We start from the raw sequence: 16,245 nt of genomic DNA on the forward strand, positions 1-16,245 counted from the left end.
GGGTGCGGGTAGCGGATCGTGCTGAGCGTATACAATGGCTCCGCTGCCCGGGCGGCTCACGGGCCCAGCGGAGCAGTAAATAACCCGCCACCCCTGCGGTCGTGCCGACTGAACTAGACAGCGCACCCGACTCGAGAAGCGCGGAGTGGGAAGACGAGGCCGCAGGGCGAGCTGGAAATAAAATTTCCCAGATGGCTCTAGGCTGAATCTTGAACGTTGTGATAGACCTCGCCTGGCCTACTGGGAGGTAAAGGATTTCTCAGACTGAAGTAACTTCAGGAGCAGAAAAACAGAGGATTAAAACCACAAGTCATTGTGATGTGAAATTTCGTGGGGCAAGAGAGGGCTGGAAGTAGGTCGTCTGCACGGCTGTGCTAGAGAGGAGATCACAAGATCACACAAATGTGATTTACTTATGACTGGAAAAAATGCGTACTTTCAGAGCCAGCTTGAGGCATTCCATTGCCTGCCTGTGTAAATCTGGTTGATCCTCACATCCTTTTTCTCCAAACCCCACATACCCTGGTGTGTATTTACTGCAAGCAGTAAGATATTGCTGGGGCTTTGGGTGCAAGACGGAGAGTGCCCAGAGATCATGACAGGGGCCTGGTCCTGCAGAGGCTTACATAGGAAGTCGAGGAATTTATTCTGTGAGCAATTGCAAATCGTCCCGAGATATCTGCATTTTAGAAATATGCTGAATTGTTGCATGGATAAGAAACTAGTTAGGAGGCCCTTTTTTATTGGAGGTAGAGGATAATGAGACACTGAACTACAAAAGTGGGGAAGGAAGAGAGCTGTAGATCCAAGAAATAGTGGATATCCAGAAGAGTGGCTTGAGAAGGGATCAAGGAGAATTCCACAATTATCAGAGACCCTGTCTTCCTTGTTTACCAATGTATTACCAGAACATAATACAAATAATGCTGTTGTTATTGGGTGGCATTAATTGGTTAGTAGGTACTTTTTTAAATTTTAAAATTGAATTTTAGTATTAAAATACATGTAGAGAGCAGGAAAATGAACTTTTTAAAATAAAGAGCTTTCACTGGGCATGGTGGCACATCCCTGTAGTCCCAGCTACTCCAGAGTCTAAGGCAGGAGGATCACTTGAGCCCAGGAGTTCAAGTTTAGCCTGAGCAATATAGTGAAACCCTTTCTCGAAAACAAAACAAAAAACAAGTAAATAAAGGGCCACTGAAATCACGATAATTTATATTCAGGTTATAGGTACCTAATTACTAGTTATACATACATGGCTTTGATGAGAAATCAAAGAAACATTCTAACAATACAGAGATTCATCAAACAATTTGTCTTTGAAAGTTGATTATGATAGAATGGAGCCTGTAGCAAAAGAAGCAGAAATTAGATCCTGCAGTCATCAAGTTTCAGATCCCAAGGCTTCTTGCATTCTTTTTTTTTTTTGAGACAGAGCCTTGCTCTGTTGCCCAGGCTGGAGTGCAATGGTGCAATTTTGGCTCACTGCAACCTCCTCGCGGGTTCAAAGGATTCTCCTGCCTCATTTCCTGAGTAGCTGGGATTACAGGCGCTTGCCACCACGGCCAGCTAATTTTTGTATTTTTAGTAGAGTCGGAGTTTCACCACGTTGACCAGGCTGGTCTTGAACTCCTGACCTTGTGATCCGCCTGCCTCGGCCCCCCAAAGTGTTGGGATTACAGGCGTGAGCCTAGCTGCATTCTTAAATTAATTTCTTCTTTACTTAAATCTTAATTTTCATCAGCACTAGTGTCTGAGTACTCTGCCAGTCAGGAGACACGTTACCAAAGGTACAAAGGTAGAGGTTTTGAGAAACATTGTCAGAAGCCAAGTTCATAATCAGGCCCATAGGATCAATAATTTGGGGAGAGTTCAGAGCAGTTTCAAATATGAGAGCAGTAGATCAAAGTAGAATTTCAGGACTGAGCACATGCCAAGGCACCTTTTATGTGATATTCAACCTGTACCAGAAGGGAGGAGTCATTTACTTAAAAGAGTCACACAGGATGAAAGAACTAGATCCAAATAAAGACGTTATAAACAATTAATAATGGGGCCAAGCATGGTGGATTACAGTGATTCAGTTATTTCATTACTACTGAAAGAGTTCTTTTAGACTTAATCAGATTTTTTTAACCAAATATCATTCTTATGCATACATAAAAGTAAGTGACACAACATAAATTTGTTGATCTTTCAAAATATCCCCCCTTACTATACACTAGTGTGTTTTTGGCATGACAGACAAATAAATGGAATGAAATAGAGGGGCCAGGAAAAGATCCATTTGATTATTACTCGATTTCAACAAAGACACCAATTTAGTGGGGAAAGCAAATTATTTTCAATAAAAGGTGATGAAGAAAATAGATACCCCTATGTGGGAAAAATGAACTATGATCCCCTACCTCACAGCATACACAAACTTAATTATAAATGGATCACAGGTAGGCCGGGTGCGGTGGCTCACGCCTGTAATCCCAGCACTTTGGGAGGCTGAGGTGGGTGGATCAGAAGATCAGGAGATTGAGACCATCCTGGCCAACATGGTGAAACCCCTTCTCTACTAAAAATAAAAAAAAAATTAGCTGGGTGTGGTGGCGCATGCCTGTAGTCCCAGCTACTCAGGAGGCTGAGGCAGGAGAATTGCTTGAACCCAGGAGGCAGAGGATGCAGTGAGCTGAGATGGCACCACTGCACTCCAGACTGGGAGACAAGAATGAAACTCTGTCTCAAAAACAAAACAAAACAAAAGAGTATTTTTTTCTTTATTTCTCTTTCTTTCTTTCCCTCCCTCCTTCCCTCCCTCCCTTCCTTCCTTCTTTTTTTCTGAGACAGAGTCTCACTTTGTTGCCCAGGCTGGAGTTCACTGGTACAATTACAGCTCACTGCAGCCTGGACCTCCTGGGCTCAAGCAATCTTCCCACTTCAGCCTCCCCAGTAGCTAGGGCCACAGGTGCCTGCCACCATGCCCAACTAATTTTTTAAATTTTTTGAAGAGATGGCATCTCACCATGTTGCCCAGCCTGGTCTCAAACTCCTGGGTTCAAGTGACTCTCCCACCTCAGCTTCCCAATGTGATGGGATTACAGGCACAAGCCACCATGCCTGGCATAGTAGTTCTTGAATCTCCTACAGGTGTGCTGAAACAGCAAGCCCTTGGGGTGGTAGGGCCTAGGGCAGCTAGTCATCCTGGCCAGTCACTCCAGTCAAGAGCAGTCTCTTCCTGTGTGTGCTGTGATGTGGGAAAGGGGGAAGCATCACCTCCTCTTGGGTGCTTTTTTATTGTACCCTCATTAGAGTCTCTTTACTTGTCCATGCCCTCCACAGCCCACATGCTGAATGAATAGTATCTTTTTCACAATTGTGTCCTTACTACCTAAGCCAGGACTCTGCACACAGTAAGTGTTCAGCAAGTACTTGCTGAATGAATGCATGAAAGAAGAAGCATTTGTGTTAAAATTTGAAATAGTCTAAATTTCAATGTGTAAAGGAAAAGAGCAGTCTATAGAAGGGGACCACAATCTAGAAGGACAACTCTGTAACTTATTCACTTCAGGATCTCCAGGTTCTGGAAGAGTGCCTGGCACATAGCAGATGCTTAATGAATACTTTTTGAATGCACACAGTGAAAGAGCAAATGAAGCCAGGCAGAGATCTCCAAAGCATCTGGAGAGACACTAGAGAAGTAAGCAATTCTGTTTGGCTAGAACAAATAGTGCATGAAGAGAAATACTAACAAAAGGAATGTTAGAAAGTAGGTTAAAACTGGATTGTAAAGTAAGGAAAGTAGGAAATTGAGTGAGGTAGCAGACATATTTGTCTTAGTTATCTCTTTCAACAGCTGTGTGAAAATGAGTCCTAGCTACATTTTACAGATGAGGAAATTGACTCTGAGAATTAAAATAACTTGACCCAAGTCTCATACAGTTGTCAGAACCAATGTTTGGACCCAGGTCTTCTGTTCCAAAGTCCATTTCTTTTTATATCTATCACAGTTCCTTGAAAGCTAGGCTGCAGATTTTATTGAGATTTTACTCTTGAGTCCATGGCAAGTGAGAGAGAAATTTCTTCAGTTGAGGAACGACAAAGTCAGAGCTAAGATTCACTAAGATGTATCTGTTAATGTATGAGGGAGAGATTGACTGTGAAAGCCAAGTGCAGGGAAATTATCTTTGAGGCTATTAGCTAAGAGTTTTAGCAACCTGATCATCCTTATGTGCTATGGGACTCAGAAAGTGAAGACTTAAATTCACTTGGGACTGATGGCTTCATTTCTTTTCTCCCACGCTAGGTAGCCAGACCAGCAACACTTAAGCTTTTTTTAACTTGTCAATGTTTACAGAAGTGGAGGTTGCCAAAATTCTCTGTGCACCCTGACTCCCACTCCCTTTTTAATTTTTTTTTTTTTTGAGATGGAGTTTCGCTCTGTCACCCAGGCTGCAGTGCAGTGGGATGATTGGCTCACTGCAACCTCTGCTTCCTGGGTTCAAGCTATTCTCCTGCCACAGCCTCCCGAGTAGCTGGGATTACAGGCACCCACCACCATGCCCAGCTAATTTTTGTAATTTTAGTAGAGACAAGGTTTTGCCATGTTGGCCGGGCTGGTCTCAAACTCCTGACCTCAAGTGAGCCAGCCACCTCAGCCTCCCAAAGTCTGGGGATTTATAGACATGAGCCACCGTACCCAGCCACCTTTATTTTTTGTTAAAAAAAATTTTTTTTTAGAGACAGGATCTCTTTCTGTTACCCAGGCTGGTGTGCAGTAGTGCAGTGGCACAATTATGGGTCACTGCAATCTTGAACTCCTGGGCTTAAAGGATCCTCCCACATCAGCCTCCCAAGTAGCTGGGACTACAGGCAGATGCTACCATGCCAGGCTAACTTTTAAAGTTTTTGTAGAGACGGGAGTCTCCCTATGTTTGCTAGGCTGGTCTCAAACTCCTGGGCTCAAGTGATCCTCCTGCCTCAGCCTTCCAAAGTGCTGCAATTATAGGTGTGTGCCACTCGCCCAGCCATCCTGACACTCTTTAAACCCGTTCCATTTCACATGCCTCTGCCTCTGCTTTACCCGGTTGCCTCCAAGCTCTTCAATCCCTATTTCTAGATTTACAAAACTCTATCCAATTTATCACTACTGAACATATACAATTTTCTGTTGGGTTTCTAAAAATGTGTCCAGGGCCTGTGTGGTGGCTCATGCCTGTAATCCCAGCACTTTGGAAGGCAGAGGCAAGAGGATTACTTGAGCCCAGCAGTTCAAGACCAGCCTGGTTAATATAGGGAGACCCCATCTCTACTTCTACCAAAAAAAAAATGTGTCCAGTGTCCTTTCTCTTTTAGCCCAATCCCTTCCTGCCTTCTAGTCTTATAATTATCCCAGTTATCTTCATCAGGTTTACTCAATAAGTCTTAGCAGCCTTTCCTAAATCTAAACATACACCCCTTGCAATAAGTGGCTTTATCCTATATCTATTCCAATCTGAGGCTATAAATAGACTTTACTTTTCTTTTTTTTTGTAGAACTTGCTGTGCTTTTTAAGGGTTTTGCTGTATTGCCCAGGCTGGTCTTGAACTCCTATTCTCAAGCAATCCTCCCACCTAGGCCTCTCAAAGTGCTGAGATGACAGTTGTGAGCCACCATACCCAGCCAGGCTTTTATTTATGGCCTGAATTTTTTACAAAGTATTTTTTGTGTGTCATAAAACTAAAGCTCCAGGGGGACTTTCAACAGATCTGAGCTAAAGGAGTGACAGTGGAAAGGAGGCTGTGGGACAAATGCAATAATATTTCAGATACAGAATTATGGAACTTAGCAGCTAACTGGGTGCTGCGGGGATGGGGACAAAGGAAAGGGGAGGGGAAAAGATGTGAGCGTGTACCAGCTTGGAAAGGAAAAGAGCATGACTTTAGTTATTCATTAAAGGAGTATTTTTTTCTTTCCTTTCTTTTTCTTTCTTTTTTTTGCTTGTTGTTTTGAGACAATATCTCACTCTGTTGCCCTGGCTGGCGTGCAGTGGCATGATCACAGCTCACTACATTTCCCAGGGGAATGATGGTACACTGGCTCAGTACAAATGGAAGAGCAGATTTGGGAAAAAGAGGATGAGCTCTGGGACATGCTGTTTTGAGGAATTTTTTTTTTTTTTTTGAGACAGAGTATCGCTCTTGTTGCCCAAGCTGGAGTGCAGTGGCACAATCTCAGCTCACTGTAAACTCCACCTCCCAGGTTCAAGCGATTCTCCTGTCTCAGCCTCCCGAGTAGCTGGGATTACAGATGCATGCCACCACATCTGGCTAATTTTTGTATTTTTAGTAGAGAGGGGTTTCACCATGTTGGCCAGGCTGGTCTTGAACTCCTGACCTCAGGTGATCCACCCACCTCAGTCTTTTAAAGTGCTGGCATTACAGGTGTGAGCCGCTGCGCCCAGACCATTTTGAGGGATTTTAACAGACAATTAGGATGTCCAGGAGAGCTGAGATTGGGAGCTCACCAGAGAGCTTTAAGAGTCATCTGTCCAGAGATAACAGTTGAAATCATGAAAATATATGATATAGTCAAGGGAAATTGGGAAAAGACAACCAAAAATTAGAGGTAAAGATGAGGGAGAAGTTTGTGAGATAAGAGAACAGAGTAGAGATGGAGACTAGTAGAGTAGACTCAGATCAGAGATGATGTAGATGAGGGGAAAGGCAAGAAAGGACCTTTTTAAGGTCTCCTCAATTCAACCTCTACATGGGGGTCCCCAACCCCCGGGCCATGGACTAGTACTGGTCTGTGATCTGTTAGGAACAGGCCTTCACAGCAGGATGTGATCAGAGGACCAGCGGGCATTACCACCTGAGCTGCACCTCCTGTCCGATCAGCAGCAGCATTAGATGCTCATAGGAGTGCGAATCCTATTGTGAACTGCACATGTGAGGTATCTAGGTTGCACACTCCTTATGAGAATCTAATGCCTGATGATCTGAGGTGGAACACTTTCATCCTGAAACCATCCCATCTCATTCTCCCCCTCCCTACCCCACCATTCCGTGAAAAAATTGTCTTCCTCTAAACCAGTTCCTGGTACCAAGAAGTTTGGGGACCGCTGCTCTACACTGCTGTCAGAGTTTTATTTATCTAAATTGTATGTCTGATCAAGTAATCTTCCTTCTCCAGAACTTTTAATGGCTGTGCTATCAGGATTAAATCCACTGTTATGATTAAATCCACTGTTAAGGGCCTTTTGCTTGCAAGAAATAGAGACTTATGTTATTTCAGGAAAACAGAAGTCTATGAAAGGGATATACATAGCAAACCCAGAAAAGCACAAAACCAACTTCGAAAAGAGCAGAAATCAAGGGCCTAGCTACTCTCTCATCTCCTCTCTCTCAGGGTTCTTCTGCTTCTCTCAGAATGCCTGATCAGTTTTCCTCTTTGCTTATCAGCTACTTCAACTGCCTTAAAACCTCTATTTCCTCCTGACTGGAGTGTTGCACAAGACACATAATGGTCACCTCAGCCCTACTCCAATTTTCCAGCTTCAGGACCCTCTCATTCTCCCATCTATGCCAGTGGTGATCCTACTGTCCTCCAAAGCTCTGTGCAAATCAAGATTGTTCTGATCCTCCCAGTCAGAGTTAATCCCTCCATTGTAATTCCATAATCTGGATTCTACAAATACATCTTTTACCACAGCCAAACTTGTGTTATGATTATTTATCCATGTTCAGCACTCCCATGTATCTAGGAAGGTATATGCCATATCTTAGCTCTTTTAACTGGCTTTATCACTGCCACTGTAATTGGTATATACACACACATATATGTGTATGTGTATGTGTGTGTGTATAAATATATATATATGTATATGCAGTTGGTCTGCTAACAATAAACTATTCCCATGAATTTACACATCAGAGCCCTTAAAAGGCTGTTTCTTAATCTGTGTGATGATGGTGTTGATTAAAACATATATAGGTTGGGCACGGTGGCTCACGCCTGTAATCCCAGCACTTTGGGAGGCCCAGGTGGGTGGATCATGAGGTCAAGAGCTCGAGATCAGTCTGACCAACATGGTGAAAAAAAAAAAAACATATATATATTATATTATATATATATATTATATATATATATATATAATATAATATATATAAAATTTTGGCCGGGTGCGGTGGCTCACGCCTGCAGTCCCAGCACTTTGGGAGGCTGAGGTGGGTGGATCATGAGGTCGGGAGCTCAAGATCAGTCTGACCAACATGGTGAAACCTCGTCTTTATTAAAAATACAAAAAATTAGCTGGGCGTGGTGGCGCATGCCTGTAATCCCAACTACTCAGGAGGCTGAGGCAGGAGAATTGCCTGAACCTAGGAGGCGGAGGTTGCGGTGAGTCAAGATCACGCCATTGCACTCCAGCCTGGGTAATAAGAGCGAAACTCCATCTCAAAAAAAAAAAAAAAAAAATACAAAAATAGCTGGGTGTGGTGGCACATGCCTGTAATCTCAGTTACTCAGGAGGCTGAGGCAGGAGAATTGCTTGAACCTGGGAGGCGGAGGTTGCAGTGAGCTGAGATTGCTCCACTGCACTCCAGCCTGGGTGACAGAGAGAGACTCCATCTCAAAAAAAAAAATAATAATACACACACACACACACACACACACACACACACACATATATCAGATCCATGATTTTGTTTTGTTAGAAAAAATTAACACAACTTCAGCGGTCAAATTTTTAAATAACATTTAAACCATTATTTTTCTATAGTGTACTAGGCTGAGAGCCTTAGAGATCTATAGATATAAAATGAAATAGCAACTGCCCTTCATTCTGTCTATCTTCAGGATGTTTTTCCTCCAGTGGAACTTCAGGGCTATTTGTATCCACATCTCAATTACAGGCCAGTAGAATATGAAGAACAATACTAACAACTTGTATGCAACTCCTGACACTTGAGGGTTTTAAAGCTTTTACAAATAAGGGACAACAGGAGTGGATCCATTTTAGGGACATAAAGTTCCACTCAAGATAGAAAGTGACTCAAGATATACCTTGGAAACTTTGCTAGTGCAATTAGGCCACACTGGGTGATGTCCTCAGCAATTTTTTTTTTTTTTTGAGGCAGAGTCTTGCTCTGTTGCCCAGGCTGGAGTGAAGTGGCACAATCTTGGCTTACTTCGACCTCTGCCTCGTGGACCCAAGTAATCCTGCCACCTACCCGGCTAGTAGCAGGAACTATAGGCGTCCACCACCATGCCCAGCTAATTTTTGTATTTTTAATACAGACAGGCTTTTATCATGTTGGCCAGGCTGGTCTCAAACTCCTGGCCTCAAGTGATCTGCCTGCCTCGGCCTCCCAAAGTTGATTACAGGCATGAATCACCACAACTGGCTGTCCTCAGCATCTTTATGAAAATGCATTGAGTAGGCATCAGTGCTGAGCAAGGCACTAGCAACAACAATAAGAAATTACAAGGTTTCTATCTGGCATTTCCTGGAAGGAAATGCTATTGAAGGAAGGAAAATATGTGATGTGTGTATTCATCTGTATTAGCATAGACCATGTCTCAAAGCACACATACGAAACCAGGGCCTCTGGAGAGGAATATTGGGTGGGTAAGGCATAAGATGGCAGGGAGACTTTCCTTATATGTCCTTTTGTATGTTTTGTATTTTGTACCATGTAAATATGTTCCACCTATGACATTTTTTAGTTTTTAAAAAAAGTCTATGTCATTTCCTTTAATTCTCACAATAATGCCATGAGGAATGTACTTTTTTTGTTTTTAAAGATGGAGTTTCACCACGATGGCCAGTCTGGTCATGAACTCCTGACCTCGGGTGATCCACCCACCTCGGCCTCCCAAAGTGCTAGGATTACAGGCGTGAGTCACTGGTCACTGCGCCCGGCCACTTTTTTTTTTTTTTTGAGATGGAGTTTTGCCCTTGTTGCCCAGGCCAGAATGCAATGGCGCAATCTGGGCTCACTGCAACCTCTGCCGCCTGGGTTCAAGCAGTTCCCCTGCCTCCTAAGTAGTTGGGATTACAGATGCCCACCACCATGCCCGGCTAATTTTGTATTTTTAGTAGAGACAGGGTTTCTCCATGTTGGTCAAGCTGGTCTCAAATTCCCAACCTCAGGTGATCCACCCACCTTAGCCTCCCAAAAGTGCTGGAATTACAGGCATGAGCCACCGCGCCCAACTGAGGAATGTATTGGTAATATCTCCGTTACCATGGGAGCTGTTTGATTAGGGCTCTTCCCACTTTAAGCTTATATCAAGGTTGGCAAAACTCGTGGAAAAACATCAAAAGTCCCATCCAGGGTTAGACCAATAGTCCAGGGCTTCTGATACTAGGATTTTTAGATTAAAATAGGGCAGAGTTATAGGGCTATGACAGCTATGTGTGGTTTAAAGCCCTTTCAGTGGGGACTCCTTCTGCCTAGACTATATATATCCTCCTGCCCCAGGCATCCTGAGAGCGGATCCTGACTAGGGTTATCTTGAGCCTAACTTGGATCCTTAGGCCTCATTCCTAGAGACTTGATGGTGATACATTTTATGGCAGGGCTGCTCATGTTGATCAAATCCACAAAAATAATCTGAAACCTCCTGAAGGGAGGTAGGACAATGATGAAATGGAAACACTGAGTATCTAAATCCTTTACAGAAAGCGATTCAGATCTTACGTTATTGTGCACTGGAATTTCCCAGTGGGCCTTGCTCACTCCTTGCCTTCTTCCCATTCTCTTCCTGTTTGAGTTCTCCATATCTTATTTTCCTCCCTTGACTAATAGCGAGGCTACAGCCTCCAGGAACCTCAGAGCACAGATCCCTGTAACTGTTCTGTACTTTGGCCATCCACTAACATTTGGGTTCATAAAATGTTAGCGACATATTACTGTCATACAGGTTTCCAAAACACATAATTTCACTGATGCTAGGAGTGGTGAGAGCACAGTCTAAATGTCTTACTCCTGTTTGGAGTGCCTTTTGGATCTTTCTCTTGGATACCTTTTTTTTTTGAGATGGAATCTTGCTCTGTCGCCCAGGCTTGAGTACAGCGGTGTGATCTTGGCTCACTGCAGCCTCTGCCTCCCAGGTTCAAGCAATTCTCTGCCTCAACCTCCTGAGTAGCTGGTATTACAGGTGCCTGCAACCATGCTCGGCTAATTTTTGTATTTTTAGTAGAGACCGGGTTTTGCCATGCTGGCCAGCCTGGTCTTGAACTCCTGACCTCGTGATCCACCCGCCTCAGCCTCCCAAAGTGCTTGGATTTCAGGTGTGAGCCACCACACCTGGCTGGTTATTTCTATATATGACCATCATTTTCCTTTCTTTTTTCTTCTTTTCTTTCTTTTTGAGATAGGGTCTTGCTCTGTTACCCAGGCTGGAGTGCAGTGGTGCAATCACTGCTCACTGTAGCCTCGACATCCCAGGTTCAAATGATGCTCCCAACTCAGCCTCCCAAGTAGCTAAGACTATGCCTGGCTAATTTTTGTGTTTTCAGCAGAGACAGGGTTTTGCCATGTTGCACAGGCTGGTCTTGAACTTCTGTGTTCAATAGATCTGCTTGCCTCGGCACTACAAAGTGTTGGGATTATAGACATGAGCCATGGGGCCCAGCCTGACTATTTTCTGTATACACATATTTATAATGCTTCAGAACAAAAAATCAGGACACGATATAACCACTATTTTGCAATTTTTTGACAATTCATTTTGCAAAAAATTTTGATAAATTATTTTGCAAAATATTTCATAATATATTAGGGGCATCTTTTCATGTGTGCATATAAAGAGCTAATAGTCTATTTTTATTTCATTTTTATTATTTATTTATGTATTTATTTTGAGACAGGATCTCACTCTGTAACCCAGACTGGAGTGCAGTGGCATGAACATGGCTTACTGAATCCTCAACCTCCCTGGCCCAAGCAATCTTCCCATTTCAGTCGCCAGTAGCTGGGACTTCAGATGTGTACCACCACACCTGGCTAATTTTTGTATATTTTGTAGAGATGGGGGTTTCACCGTGTTGCCCAAGCTAGTCTCGAACTTTTGGACTCAAGCCATCTGCCCACCTCTAGCTTTCCAAAGTGCTGGAATTATAGGTGTGAACCACCATGCCAGCCTATTTTTAATTTTTATCAAGTGGAGAAAAAATTAACAAGAATAGAAACAACCTGAATATTATTATTGACAATTTTAATGTGATAGATTTAGAATCTTATATTCTACACAAATATATTGAAAACTTTGTATCTAACATTGTTTATAAATGCCTATAAGACATTTAGAAAAACTGGCTAAATGACAAATGTTACAAAATTCCAAACGGAAAAGAGATCTTGTAGGACATGTTAGTTGACCATAATTTATTAAAACCAAAAAAATTAAATATCTAAGCATGTGGATATATTTTTAAAATTCTAGATAATTCTTGGCTTGAGTATATAAACAAATACTCCTAATATTCAAGAATAATGTACTGTGTTCATAAATATTTTATAGGAATGTAAAATTAGATAAATGTTAAGAAATGTATCAATGCAATTTTTACACTAAATAGATTAAAGAAGAAAAGCCACATTCTAGAGGCTAAGAGGGAATTTGATACAGCCATTCTAAATTTTAAAATCTTGATTAAATAGAAATGGAATGGAACTTTAACACAAAAATGAATATACAAATGAACAAAGACCAATAAAGCCAGGTCCATGAAAGTCAAGAGTGAGATAACGATGCCCACCACCCTTAATATTTCATGAAGACTATTCTAAAAGGTCTAATCAGTGCAATACGACTTTATTTTTTTTGAGATGGAATCTCACTTCGTTGCCCAGGCTAGCATGCAGTGGTTCAATCTCAGCTCACTATAATCTCTGCCTCCCAAATTCAAGCGTTTCTTCTGCCTCAGCCTCCTGAGTAGCTGGAATTACAGGTGCGTGTGACCATGCCCGGCTAATTTTTTGTATTTTTAGTAGAGACAGGGTTTCACCATGTTGGCCAGGCTGGTCTCAAATGCCTGACCTCAAGTGATCCACCCACCTCAGCCTCCCAAAGTGTTGGGATTACAGGTGTGAGCCACCATGTCTGGCAATATGACTTATTTTGCAAAGGGAGAAACAGAATTATCATCATTTGCAGATGATAGGATGTTTACCTAGAAAATCTAAGAGAAATTGCCCAAGAGTATGATTAGAATTTAAATAATTCAGTCAAGTGATCAGATAAAAGGTAAATACATTGAAGAAATAATTTATTCATTAGCAATAATGAATCAGAAAATAAAGTGAAAAATTGTGATTCAAAAAGCAAGTAGGTTAAACAGCACAGTTCCTGGTAGACGGGATGTTATAGAAATAAGCTGTAATAATCTTAGTTGTTGATTTTATAGATTTTTAGGGGTGAAATTACTGAGACAAAAGATTCAAACATTTTTAAGCTTGAAATTATTCTTTTAACTTCTTTTTTTTTTTTTTGAGATAGAGTTTCGTTTTTGTTGCCCTGGCTGGAGTCCAATGGCCTGATCTCTGATCACTGCAACCTCCACCTCCTGGGATTAAGTGATTCTCCTGCCTCAGCCTCCCCAGTAGCTGGGATTACAGGCATGAACCACCATGCCTGGCTAATTTTTGTGTTTTTAGTAAGATGGAGTTTTGCCATGTTGGTCAGGCTGGTCTTGAACTCCAGACCTCAAGTGATCCACCTGCCTCGGCCTCCCAGAGTGTTGGGATTACAGGCATGAGCCACCATGCCCAGTCTCTTTTAACTTTTAATTGAAGTATAACATGCATATAGACACTTTGGGAGGCTGAGGTGGGTGAATCACTTGAGGTCAGGAGTTCAAGCCCAACCTGGCCAACATGGTGAAATTTCATCTCTACTAAAAACACAAAAATTAGCCGGGCATGGTGGCGGGCACCTGCAGCCCCAGCTACTTGGGAGGCTGGGGCAGGAGAACTGCTTCAACCTGGGAGGCAGAGGTTGCAGTGAGCCAATATCATACCACTGCTCTTTAGCCTAGGTGACAGAGCAAGACTCTGTCTCAAAAAAGAAAAACAAAACAAAAAAAAAAACCCACGCAGATAGAAAAACCAAGCATATAGAAAAAATGTGCATATACAAAGCTGGTCATCAGTGCACAGATCAAGAAAGAACCTTTCTAGTACCCTAAGAACCCTTTGCATGTCTCCTTCTATTCCCTAGCCATCTTCCTCCCCAGAGTGTTTCTGACTTTTAACAACATAGATTAGTTTTGCCTGTTTTGCACTTCATATGAATAGAATCATACATATGTACTCTTTTGTGTTTGGATTCTCTTGCTCAGCATTATGTTAATAAGATTCATCCCTCTTTGCTCAGGTAGTTGCAGGTTACTTATATTGCTGTATAGTATTTCATTGTATAAATAGACCACAATCTTCTAATCTTCTGTTGATGGGCATTTGGGTAGTTTTCAATTTGGGGCTATTACAGAGTGCTGCTTTGGAGGTCATATGGAACATTTTGAACCCAGCACTGCTATGGTATCTTGAAGAGCAGTGACTTTTAGCACATTAGCTTAGTCTTCTGGACTATAGATACTGGCATATTCATAGTGGGTCCTGTCAGCAGTGGCAGTGGCATAGCAGCACCCTTAAATGGCTTCGTGAGTAGAGGGCATTGAAAAGAGGGAATCAGAGCAAAAAAGGAAGAAAAAGATGGATGCTGTATGAAGGATTATGACTGACAGACTGGTTCATGAGCCTACCGAGACAAACCTGTCATGAACTCCAGGCTACTGGCTACTGATAGGAATATAATTTTAAATTAGAACTACAACCAATAGAGTTCTGGAAACATCTGAGTTGCCCCCTTTTTCAACTTTTATTTTAAGTTCAGGGTTACAGGGGGGATTTGTTATATAAGTAAACCTATGTCATGGGGGTTTGTTGTACAGATTATTTCATCACCCAGGTATTAAGCCTAGTATTCATTAGTTATTTGTCCCAACCCTCTCCCTCCTCCCACCCTCCACCCTCTGATAGGCCCCAGTGTCTGTTGTTCCCCTCTATGTGTCCATGTGTTTTCATCATTTAGCTCCCACTTATAAGTAGGAATATGCAGTATTTGGTTTTCTGTTCCTGCATTAGTTTGCTAAGGATGATGGCCTCCAGCTCCATCTATGTTCCTGCAAAGGGCATGACATTGTTGTTTTTTATGGCTGCATAGTATTCCATGATGGATATGTACCACATTTTTTTAATCCAGTCTACCACTGATGGGCATTTATGTTGATTTCATGTCTTTGTTATTGAGAATAGTGCTTCAGTGAACGTACACATGCACATGTCTCTATGATAGAATGATTTATATTCCTTTGGGCATATACCCAATAATGGGATTGCTGAATCAAATGGTAGTTTTTTCTGTCTTTAGGTCTTTGAGGAATCGTCACACTGCTTTCCACAATGTTTGAATTAATAATTTACACTCCTATCAACAGTGTATGTGTTCCTTTTTCTCCACAACCTTGCCACAGTCTGTTATTTTTTGTCTTTTAAATAATAGCCATTCTAACTGGTGTGAGATGGTATCTTATTGTGGTTTTAATTTCTCTAATGATCTGGACAAAGGAACCGGCAAAGATTTCATGATGAAGATGCCAAAAGCAATTATAACAAAAGCAAAAATTAACAAATTGTATCTAATTAAACCAAAGAGCTTCTGCACAGCAAAAAAGCTATCAATAGCATAAACAGACAACCTACAGAATGGGAGAAATTTTTTACAAACTATACATCTGACAAATGTCTAATATCCAGCATCTATAAGGAACTTAGATAAATTTATAAGAAAAAGACAACCCCATTAAAAAATGGGCAAAGGACATGAACAGACACTTTTCAAAAGAAGAAATACATGTGGTCAACAAGCATATGAGTTCTCCTTTTATTATTTGCTACGAAGGAACTGTGTCTTATTAGTTTTTATGTCCCAGCACAAAGCCTGACACCCAGCAAATGCTAACAAAATATCTGTGGATTTATTTAATGAAAGAATTGGGAGGAGGTGGAGAATGGAGGGTTGGGAGCATCATACATAAATGCGTATGCTTCAAATGTAATGATCTCTTCCTGAAGTGATCAGACCAAAAATACAAAACAGAAACATGATCTGTGTCATGGATCCTGGCCCTTTTTGCTTCTGCCAGCATGTGTGAGGAGATGCAGAGGCAAATTCCGTGGCAGTTAGAAAGAGAACTGACGGCCAAG

The sequence above is a fragment of the Aotus nancymaae genome, unplaced genomic scaffold (assembly GCF_030222135.1).
Source record: "Aotus nancymaae isolate 86718 unplaced genomic scaffold, 86718_ANA_hifiasm-v0.15.2.pri h1tg000003l, whole genome shotgun sequence".
Lineage (NCBI taxonomy): Eukaryota > Metazoa > Chordata > Mammalia > Primates > Aotidae > Aotus > Aotus nancymaae.